This window comes from Rhinatrema bivittatum, chromosome 2 (genome assembly GCF_901001135.1).
Source record: "Rhinatrema bivittatum chromosome 2, aRhiBiv1.1, whole genome shotgun sequence".
In the NCBI taxonomy this organism is placed as follows: domain Eukaryota; kingdom Metazoa; phylum Chordata; class Amphibia; order Gymnophiona; family Rhinatrematidae; genus Rhinatrema; species Rhinatrema bivittatum.
The window spans coordinates 374,282,864-374,294,964 of record NC_042616.1 but is presented as its reverse complement, the minus strand read 5'-3'; the positions used below and the strand labels follow the sequence as shown (position 1 = coordinate 374,294,964).

The 12,101-nt window shown below is 46.6% G+C and overlaps 1 protein-coding gene across 1 annotated transcript in view; it reads right to left on the bottom strand.

The window, feature by feature from the left end:
- LOC115083294 (dynein heavy chain 5, axonemal-like) overlaps positions 1–12,101 on the bottom strand; it is a 1,259,434-nt gene that overhangs the window by 1,045,922 nt on the left and 201,411 nt on the right. The window lies entirely within an intron of this gene.

Below are 12,101 nucleotides of genomic sequence, written 5' to 3'. Positions count from 1 at the left end.
ATCAGACACTTTTCAAGGATTCATTGGATAAAATATATTGTACAGCGGAAATGAACAGAGCTAAACTGAATAGAGAAGCCATAGAATAAAGCACAGGCAAGGGTCCAGAAAGTTGTAGGCCCTTACAACTATGGATAAACCAATACTTACAGAATGTTTCTTCTGGACACTTCTTTCCACTTTTATTTTTTTTACATTAATATGTAATAGGAAAACAATAAGATTTCTCTGAATGTCGTAACAGCATCCAAGAGACAACTGAAGAATGTACTTGAAAGATGCCAAACATGCCAAAAAGCAGCAAAAAGCCTTTTGCTGCTTTTTGTTTCTTGTTAACCAATGAGATGTTCTCAACTACCATCGGTATATAAAAACTGTTAAATAAATAAAATAAATAACTTCTTTGAAGAAAAAAAAAAGAATTCCGCAGCCTAGTAAAATAATATTTAAAGTCTCTACATAATCTAACATTTCCAGGAACCAATATGAAAGCAAACATTTCAATTCAAGAAATTCAGAAAAAAATAATATTGTTTAGTCAGTTAACTCTGCCAGTATTCAAAGCAATGCATGCAAATAAGAGCTGGTTTTATGTACCTAAGTGGCACACTGAAAATTAACCAGAGGTTTGTGTATGTAAAAGTATTTGTGTATTCACCCACACTTGCAGCAGGCATTCCAGGTATAGCATTGGAGCGGGGAAAGCATTTATGCCCATACTTGCAATTTTAACAAGTATGCACGTGTGGAACCCCTACTGACTTTGGCCACCAGATGTCACTGTCCCTGCATTAGAACATATTTTGTAAGAAGCCATCAGTCCCTCCCATCTGGAGGCTGTGGATTGGATGCTTCACTACTACAGCCATTTTATGACACCATGGGTTCAGATTGAGGAAGCAGTCAGAGAGTAAGGATGTATTTTTTCCACACTCTGGTAGGACCTCCCACACTTGCCCTAAGGAGTTTTCTTTTAGAAAAGATACCATATCGCGCACTCTCTGCCAGAGGGTCCTTCTCACTATAAGTTACAGAGAGGTAGATTGTCTATGCCTGATACCCTTTTAGGGCCAAAATGGATCTCACCAGAGGACCAGTGAGCCTACTCTAAACCCTAGGTAGGCAAGTACCAGTGATGGATCCTGCTGCAAGAGACAGTGAAGGCTAGAGGAATCCTGTTTTAGAAGGGACTATATTTCACCCTGTCTGGGGAAAGTCATCCTCGTTAGCTGTACTCAGAGGACAGGGGCTGAAGACCAGGGGTCCCATTCACAACCTGAATGTGGCAAGCACCTGTGATAGCATCCAGTTAAGCTTTAAAGTATTTTTGGACTTGAGTTTAGTGGGGAGGTTTATGGCTCCCCCCTCCCCATTGGGATTTCAGTGCAGAGGTAATAGCCTGATTCCACTGACTTTTCCTTAAGAGAAGTTCCCTGAAAAATCAGAAAATAAAGGATAAAAGAACAACTAAAGTAAAGCAAGAAAGAGCAAGAATAAGGCAATTCTATCTGGATTTCCAACCGAGGGACCAGGACAAGCTGGGTGTCCAGGAGAAGATGTCTAAAGGTATGAGTTTTGCAGTAAATCAAGGGATACCTCCACTAGGATTCCCACACATGCTGTTGGGAGAGTTATGTGCATTTAAGATCACCATGGGCTCTACCCAAAGATCTGTGACAAGAAAACCTACCTACCCAAAACTATTTTGTAACACCATTCAGATGTATACTCATCAATTTTGGACAAATGGATTTTATTTAACTTTACCAATCAATAAACTTTATTTTAACACCCATACATGGTCCCATCTGAGTTATTCCAGCCTCACCTTATAGAAGCACCTAAAGTACAGCACACTCACTGGCAACCTTTTCTCATCATCTGGGCCATAAGCAAGAGCTTCTCCCCATAAAGAGAGTCCCCCCGGGATTAAGAATCAGTGGATGGAATGGTTAGCCGGAGCAGCACCAGAAGATATAAATTACTCGTGTACCCTTAGGAGCAGCAGTCCTTCAATCAGGGATTATACAAGTAAATCTACATGCAGAAAGTTACATCTGCAGTCAAGCAGGGTGAAACTTTCTGTGTGTAAATCTATCTGTGGTTGGAGACAACTCACACATTTTCAAAAGCAGAATTATTGCACTTAAATCTGCTTTGAAAGTTCAAGCTATAGTCTGCAGGTAAACAAAGCCCAAACACTTTAGCTGTATGTGGGCTCTCTGAAAATTATTCTCTAAATGTACAGCCTACAGAGCTGTTTGATGCTCTTGAGATACAGTTGTTCTTCTTTAGCTATTGATGGCGTGCCAAAACACCACAGACTTTCTACCCCATTTCTTGCTTTCATCTAATTATTTACTACAAGCAGCTTTGCTGATGTAACCTCACCCCGGTGTGCCAGTCTATCACAGGTGAGGCCATAAAGTTATTTATACTCTTCAGGGCAGGAACCCTGACTAGTTCTTGTAGCTCCTTTACTTCCCAAGGTGTGGATTCGCTGGACAGGGGGAAGAAAGGAGTCCTTTCAAATCCTGATGTGTCGGGGTGGTTTTCTTACACATTCCCTTGTGTTTCTCCTGGGGAGAATGCTGGTCTCTGTTGTGAGTGCAGTAAATGGAGAAATACTCTGGAGCCACTTTGTTAGTGTTCAAAACAAAAGGCTTTGCTGTTAAACACTGATGGTGAATGCCACAAACCTCAAACTACAGCACCACAGAAATCTATCTTCATTTCCTTTACAGCCTCTTCTTTCTATCTGGCAAGACTCACTTTTATCAGGACAAGAAAGGCAGGCATTCTTCTTGGATTAAGGTAAAGTGGAGCTCCCAGATGGGCAGGGTCCTTATGGTCAAAACCCCTTCCAAGCTAATAAAAATAGCAAAGTCTGTAGCACAGAGAGTAAACCCTCTTTCTCTCCCCAGGGTGGTGAACATTGGATGGGTGTCCCCAGTGATGGTTTTTTCCTTTACTCATGGTTAACAGATCTTCAGGACCTCCTTGATCATACACAGTCTCTTTAGTACTCTCTCTGGATCCTTGATATAAGGGACCCTCTTTGAAACAAGCAGTTCTCTTGCTTCTAGCAAGAAGGAAAGGGCAGCCAAAAGCCTTCCTCCTGGATCTTCTAACAAAAGTGTTCTTCCCAAAAAAGAAACAGAAACTAACAGCAGAGACCTTCCTCACAGCAGGTCACCACCATTTCAGGGGTGTATCTTCCCTATCCCTGGGCGGTTCACCCAAAGGGTTTCCCAATCCCTACATACAAGACAGGCCCAGGTGTCCAGTGAGGCTCCTAATAAAAATCTAAAAAATCACTAAACTTAAACCCAGAGGGAACTCAACCAGACAGGTTGTGTACTAGAAGAGGAAATCCCTCCTGACTCTGGTCAGGACCAATAGCCTGGGTTGGCCTGACTTTAATGACTGGGCCTGTAAAACAACAAATGTTAACTCCTGACACCTCTGGACTCTGTGCTATCCTAAACAGACTGCCTCCCAAGCTGTAGGAAATGCTTGGTTATATATTGTTTCAGAACTGGGCTCACCGTTTCCATGGCCCCTCCTTCTGCATCCTTTCTCCAGTGCATGCTTCCTTCATAGTAATAGGAAGCTTGAAGAGAAAGGAAGAGGAATGGGGGAGAGTCAGCAATTTGTGCAGGGTGGCAGAGCCTAGGAAAGTTGTGGATGTTTATTTATTTATTTATTTTTTAAGTCATTTCTATACCGTCGCTAAGTTATATACCATCGCAACGCTTTAAGTAAGTTTGGAGTAAGCGTACTGTAGTACATTCTAACCGGTGCCATTAAGTTTCGGTTACCTTAAATCATAAAAATACATACAAATGTTTAGTGATGTAGGTTCTGGCCAGGTGTACCTAGAAGGTACTTTTTCAGGTTAAAAAAAAAATCACATTTACTGTGTTATCGTATTACATTCATTGTGTACTCATAGGGAGAATGGAAATGTATAGAGAGAAGCAGTATTGAGAGGGAAGGGAAAATGACAGAAAAAGGAAGAGAGAAGAAATGAGGTGACTGATAATTAGCAGCTGATACAGTAAACTGAAGAAATAGTAAGAAGGGCAGAGGAGAAATGGAGAAAGTGGATGTCCCAAATGATATATAGGTTTCAGGGAGGGGACCTTTGATGCTAGGGGTTCCTATTAAGAAGAATGTCCCATTATGGGAGGGAGAACAGAAAAGAAAATTGGTTCTTCCCTGTTAATTTTTGTTCCTGTAGTACCACGGATCAGTCCAGACTGCTGGGTAATGCCTTTCTTCCAGGAGATGGAGTCAGAGAAAAAAACTGTAAGGCACCCTCCTCTTAGCCTGGTGTGCCACCTGCAATCCTTCAGTATAATCAATGTCAAAGCAGAATGAAGAGAAATTTAACAACCAATGGCTAGACCAAATAACTTTAGAAACTATGTACATGTAAGGAGTACTGAGTTGGACTATCGGAGATGGATGTGTTACGACTGGGCTCCGGTCAGGAGTCGTGAACACCACCCAGAAGGGTGGCTCCAGGTTGAGAGAGACAAGAATGGCTAGAACAGAGTCTGGGTCCAGGCTGGGTCAGGGCAGGTGGCAAGTAGCAGTGTCTGGGTCCAGGCTGGGTCAGGGCAGGCGGCAAGTAGCAGGGTCTGGGTCCAGGCTGGGTCAGGGCAGGCGGCAAGTAGCAGTGTCTAGGTCCAGGCTGGGTCAGGGCAGGCGGCAGATAGCAGTGTCTAGGTTCAGGCTGGGTCATGGCACAGTAAGCAGGACAAGGCAGGTCAGAAGGCCCGTAGGCCACACACACACAGAGGGCCCGCAGGCCACACACCGTAAGCAGAGCAAGGCAGGTCAGAAGGCCCGTAGGCCACACATACACAGAAGGCCCGTAGGCCACACACCGTAAGCGGGGCAAGGCAGGTCAGAAGGCCCGTAGGCCACACACACACAGAAGGCCCGTAGGCCACACACCGTAAGCGGGGCAAGGCAGGTCAGAAGGCCCGTAGGCCACACACACACAGAAGGCCCGTAGGCCAGGTATGAAAAGCAAGGAAGAAGGCCCGAAGGCAGAGCATGGCAAGACAAGGAAAGGCCCGAAGGCCGCGCAGGGCAAGGCAAGCGAAGGCCGCGCAAGGCAAGGCAAGCGAAGGCCGCGCAAGGCAAGGCAGGCTAGAGCAGGGAGCCCAGGTGAGCTCTATGCCGAAGCACCGAGGGAACTGTCAGGCAGGGTTATAAGGGCAAACCCAGAACATAGAGTGGACAGAGGAGATGGACTGGCCCTGTCAGGAGAGCCAGCACTAGAAGGACCCCTGGTGGTGAGGCGTTTGCACTGCAGCCAAAACTGTAACAGGATGTTTCCATTTTTTTTTTTAATCTTCATAGTCTGATATACACTCTGCAGAAACAGAAGACTATCCAGAATATAACACCCTGGGCGGGCATCTGGACTGATCCGTGGTACTACAGGAACGAAAATTAGCAGGTAAGAACCAATTTTCCTTTCCCTGTACGTTCCCGGATCAGACCAAATTGCTGAGATGTACCCAAGCTGCCCTAAATGGGGTGGAACCTGGATAGTCCCACTTGAAGCACTCTGCTGCCAAAACTATCGACCTCCGGAGCTCGAAAATCCAGCTGGTAATGCTTAGCAAAATTGTGTAAGGATTTCCAAGTAGCTGCTCGGCAAATCTCCTGTGGCGAAACACCCTGGCTTTCTGCCCAAGATGATGCTTGAGATCTGATTGAATGAGCTTTAAGACCATCAAGCACTGGGCACTCGCGACATATGCACGCCGAAGCTATAACTTCCTTTAACCATCGAGCAATGGTAGCCTTGGATGCCTTATGTCCTTTCTTAGGAACACTCCACAAGACAAAAAAATGGTCTGACAATCGAGAATCATTGGTCACTTCTAAATACCGAAGGAGACCCAACGGACATCCAATCTCCTCAAATCGCGAGCATGAGGAGAATCTTGATCCAAAACCGGAATAGCTGGCAACTCCATGGACTGATTCACATGAAACGCCGATACGACCTTTGGCAAAAAAGCAGGTACCTTCCAAAGCGAAACCCCGGATTCCGAAATCCGCAAGAATGGTTCCCTGCAGGATAACACTTGAATCTCAGATATTCGCCTGGCCGAACAGATAGCCATGAGGAAGACCGACTTGAGCGTTAAATCTTTTAATGTAGCCAGTTTGAAAGGTTCAAAGAGAGGACCGCACAACCCCTGGAGAACCAGATTCAAACTCCAAGAAGGACACACTGGACGCACCAGGGGGTGTAAATGTTTGGCCCCCTTTAAAAACCGTGCCATATCAGGATGGCCTGCAAGCAATGTACCATCAATCTTACCCCTTAAACAGCCTAAAGACGCTACTTGAGCCTGGAGCGAGTTGTACGCCAAACCTTTCTTCAAATCTTCTTGTAAGAATGCGAGAATATGCACAATCGAGGTGCGATGTGGGGACACCTTCATCCCGTTGCACCATGAATCGAAGACCTTCCAGACCCGAACATAGGCGAGCAAGTAGAAGTCTTTCGTACTTGTAGAAGGGTAGAAATGACCGAATCCGGATAACCCTCAACTGTCTCCACTCATAAGCCAAGCCGCTAGACAAAAGCAAGCCGCCTGATCGAAAAATACTGGACCTTGTCGAAGAAGATTCGGAAGGTGACAGAGACGCAAGGGGCCATCTATCGCCAAGTTGATCAGGTCTGCGAACCACGGCCTCCGTGGCCATTCCGGAGCCACAAGGATGACCAACCCCTGGTGGGCTTCTATTCTTCGCGAGACTTTGCCCACCAATGGCCAAGGGGGAAACACATAAAGCAGCACGTCGCGGGGCCACGGAAGAACCAGGGCATCAACTCCTTCTTCCCCGTGCTCCCTTCTGTGACTAAAGAAATGAACCGCCTTTGCGTTCAGCCGAGTTGCCATCAAATCCAGATGGGGCACTCCCCACCGGCGAGTTAAGAGCTGCATCGCCTCCTCGGACAGTTCCCACTCTCCGGGGTATAGTCGTTGACAACTGAGAAAATCCGCCTGCACGTTGTCCACGCCGGTTATGTGGGATGCTGCCAACCGGACCAGATTGCGCTCCGCCCAGACCATCAGCTCGTCTGCCTCGTTGGCCACGGCTGACTTTTTGTTCCCCCTTGATGATTGATGTATGCCACAGTTGTCACGTTGTCAGACAGAATCCGCACCGACTGATGCCGGACTAGAGGGAGAAAGCTGCGCAGTGCTAGATGTACTGCTCTCGTCTCCAATCAATTTATGGACCACTGTGCCTCCTGACGTGTCCACTGACCCTGAGCCAATCGAGACTGGCAAACTGCCCCCAATCCGGAGAGGCTGGCATCCATTGTCACAATTACCCACTGGGGTTCTCCATATCCACCTCTTGCTCTAAATGCTCGGGAACTAATCACCATCAGAGACTGGCGAGATCCATGAGCGGTAAGGGTAAATGGAATTGTTCGGACTTGGGGTCCCAGCGGGAAAGCAGCACCCTTTGCAAAGGTCTCATATGAGCAAAAGCCCAGGGAACCAACTCCAGAGTAGACGTCATAGGGCCAAGAACTTGTAAGTAGTCCCATACCTTGGGCAAGGGAAGGGCCAACAGCCAGTGAACCTGAGTCATTAGCTTGTCCATCCACTCCTGTGAGAGAAAAACTTTGCCCACAGCCGTATCAAACCGGGCTCCCAAGAAAACCAACACTTGGGACGGTACCAACTGGCTGTTGGAGTAATTGATGACACATCCGAGCGAGTGAAGATGATGCACTACTGAGTGAACCGCCACCTTGCAAAGCTGTTCCAACTTCGCCCGGATGAGCCAGTCATCCAAATAAAGATGAACCAGGATTCCATCCTTGGTGAATACGTGGGGAGCCATTGCCAAACCGAACAGAAGCGCTTGAAACTGGTAATGCTTGCACAAGCATACAAAGGGGGGCGGAGTTAAGAGCACACACATTTAGGTAAATCATAGCAGAATAATGTGCAGCAATCAATGAAACTGGACAATAGCACTTTAAACAAAACACTAATAATTTAATATGTGCACACAGCAATAGTGCACAAAATTTAAATCAAGAAGTATAGACAAGTAATCATACAGAGCCCCGACACGGCCGAGTTTTGTGTCAGGCTGCGTCAGGGGGACCAATTCCAAAAATTCTTAGAAAGGATAAATCTGCAGCTCAAAATGGCGCGGGCCATCCAGTGCTCCTACCATGTGACAGGGGCCAGCCAATGGCATGGATACCCTGTCACATGGTAAGGGCAAAGGACCATCGGCGCCATTTTGATTAGTGGCAGCCGATGGCCCGAGAGCGGGAGATCGCTCCCGGGACCCCCATGGACCACCAGGTACCTGTAAAAAAGTTTTTGGGGGGTCGGGAGGGTAGGGGAATCTAAGGGATTAGTTTTAAAGGGTCGGGGTGGGTTTAGGGGTTATTTTAGTGTGCCGTTTTTCCCGCCCTCCCCCAAAACGATAACGATTCACATCCCTAACCGGTAATAGGATACAAGGGCGGGCCAGAGGGATGTGCTACCGCTCTGATAGTCTTCGAGACAGGAAGGACTTATAAATTAATTATACGCCCTATAAGACGACACCCGGCATATAAGATGACCCCCGACTTTTGAGAAAATTTTCAGGGGTTAAAAACTCGTCTTATACGCCGGAAAATACGGTACTTTAAGTCTCTTAGAAAGGCAATCCAGCCATGTTCTCCTGGGCACAGATATCTCTGGAAAGAAATTTCTCTGTCTCTCAGCTCCTGGCTTCTCTGGTTCTTGTTGGGATTTTACATGTAGCTTGACTATAAAGCAAAAACAGCTCTCTGTCTCTCTATCCCCTCAGAGTGCAGATTTCTGTCTCTCCCTCCTGTTAATTAGCTCTTCAGAAGAATTGATTGCAGGGTTGTCAGATACACTCCTCTCTTCCTGTCTTCTGGTTCCTACTCCTGGCCATTCCCGCCACGCACCCATAGATAGGCCGATACAATATCGGCACACGTAAACAGGTGATCATGATTCGGCACCTGCTCTCTCAACGCACTCCGATCAACTTCTCCTGTGTGCCCGATTTAATATTTGAATTGGCTGACATGGTAAAAAACGGAGGCACAAGGGAAATTGAGCATTCCTAGCACCTCCTTGGCATTGGGCACCCAGGAAAGGTGGCTGTCATTGCGGATAGGAAATGGACATTCAATACAAGCATCCATTTTCTTCAGTTACCAGGGCAATATACACCCAAAATATACACAGCCTGGACTGTATTTGAGCGCCCAGATATTTTTTATTTTTCAAAATGTTTTTTTCATGTTTCCGCTTTTGAAATTTTGTTTATTTACAATGAGCCCTTGAGCGTGTTAGATCTTTAGGGCTGGCATAAAATTTGCCACGTGGGAAATTTTTTGCATCTCGGGGAGTATCTAATAGACTCATCTACATGTACTTTACATGTGATAAGCGCTATTAGCTATGTGCTCAATTGGACGTGCATTTTGGATGCGATAATTCCTGTTTGGTATCGGGGGTTATGGATGTGCGTCCAATCGCATATTGAGCCATGTGCTGGCTGCAACACACGGTATTGCATTGGCCAGAGAGAGAGCCAGTCAAATTTACACCTTTTCTTCCTTAAATGGTCTAGCATTCCTTTGGTTTTCTCTTCTAGCTATGTAGTGCTGTTCTCTGGGCAGGCTAAACAGTACAGACCTTTTCCCAATTTCTTAACACTGTGAATGCTGGATTCTGGTTCTTGCAGAACATTTGTCTGTCATAGGGATGTGCAGAGGGACGCCATACGTTGCATTCGTGATTCGGATTCGTCGGGGAGCAGATATGTTGCATTCGGCCGTATGGCGCCCCGATGCGTTAATACGGCGATTTCTATTCATGTCCCAGCTAAAATTAAAATTAACTACAACCCCCCCACCCTCCTGACCCCCCAAGACTTACCAAAACTCCCTGGTGTCCAGCGGGGGGTCCAGGAGCCATCCCCTGCACTCACACCCTCGGTGCCGGTTTCATCATGGCACCAATAGCCTTTGTCACAGGGGCTACCGGTGCCATTGGTCAGCCCCTGTCACATGGTCATCGGCGCCATCTTGTGCTCCTACCATGTGACAGGGGCTGACCAATGGCACCGGTAGCCCCTGTGACATAGTATGGGCAAAGGCTATCAGCGCCATTTTGACTACTGGCATCGGACGGCCAGAGTGCAGGAGGTCGCTCCAGGACCCCCGATGGACCCCCAGGGACCTTTGGCCAGCTTGGGTGGACATCCTCACCCCCACAAGACTTGCCAAAAGTCCAGCGGGGGTCCGGGAGCAACCTCCTGCACACCGGCTGTCCGATGCCAGTACTCAAAATGGCGCCGGTCGCCTTTGCCCTCACTATGTCACAGGTACCGGCCCCTGTGACATAGTGAGGGCAAAGGCAATCTGCTGCCAGTATTCAAAATGAGTGAACCCAAAAGGAACGAGGGTTGGTAAAGGCAAAGGTCCTGCTGGGTCTCTGTTTCACCTGGATCTGACCTGCTGATGGTGGGAACCTGCAGGACTCCTCCCTGACGTCCTGCCGGCCCAAGGTTCTACAGACATAACAGTTTGCTCATGGCATGGATTCAGCAGACTTGACTTCCTTGCAGACCATTCCGGGTCTAACCCACAAGTTGTACATCAGTAAATAACCTTGGGACTTCTGGCAATGTTGATGGATCAGTTATCCACTTGCCTGGATGCCTTGACCACTTCTGCGGTGCTACCTCCACCTGTGCTGGCACTGCTAAATTCCGTGGCCTCGAGAAGTCCCATACCACAATTACCAGCTCCATCCCAGTACACCTAGGACCCCAAGTGATGTCAGAGATTTTTGAACCAGTGCCACACTTTCAGCTGTAGGCACCACTACTTCCTGATGACCAGATGAAAACTACATACATTCTGTTTCTGTTGGGTGGAACAATCCTAGCTTGGGCCTGTTCTCTCTGGGAATGAGGGGGATACAATTGCATTCGGGAACATCTGAAACATGCATTTATCCATCCTTCTTCCTCTGCAGGGGCTGGATTCTTTTTTGCCACGAAGAAAGTTGGCTCTCTTGGGCCGTGCATAGACTACTGCAGCCTGAGTGCCATCACCAAGAAGGACTGTTATCCATTACCACTAATAACAACTGCTTGCAAGGCACCAAGATATTCACAAAGCTGGATATCAGGAATGCATATAACCTTATTTGTATTAAGGCTGTTCATGAGTGGAAAACTACATTTCACATTCACAATGGACATTACGAATTCTAAGTCGTGCCCTTTGGGCTTTGCAATGTGCTGGCAGTTTTCTAGAAGTTGGTCAACTAGATTTTTTGCAATCTATTCTACACACGTGTTGTCGTATACTTAGACAACATATTGATCTTTTCCCAGACACTAAGTCCCCACCAGGGAGATGTCTGCAACATCCTGCAATGCCTGTGAGAGAACAATCTCTATGCCAAATTGAAAAAAATGTATTTTTGAACAAGAGGAGCTCTCCTTCCTGGGGTACATAGTTTCACAAGATGAATTCCAGATGGATCCTGCCAAAATAAAAGCCATCAGGGACTGGGCCCTTCCTGAGGGCCTCTGGGATCTACAAAGATTCATGGGATTTGCTAGTTATTAACATTGGTTTATCCCAAAGTATTCCTCTGTGGCAGCCCCCCTTATGGTTCTTATTTATTTATTTATTTATTTAACATTTTTATATACCGCAATTCATGTAGCAAAGTTACATATCATTTCGGTTTACATTAAAACAATAACAAGCATATAAGAATGCAATTGCATTATAACTGGGGAATGAACTAGAATAAGAGGGAATACTTACTTGCAAGGGTGCCAATACCAAAAAACAGAAATGTAAAAAATGCCTTCACAGATGAGCCTTGCCTGTTTCACCTGGATCCTGCTTGACCCTGAATCCTAAAAGTTGATGCCACTACCCTGGGCATAGTTGCTGTCCTCAGTCAACACACCCCAGAAGGAGCACTTCATCCATGATCCTTCTTTTCTAAGAAATTCTCTCCAGCTGAACATAATTA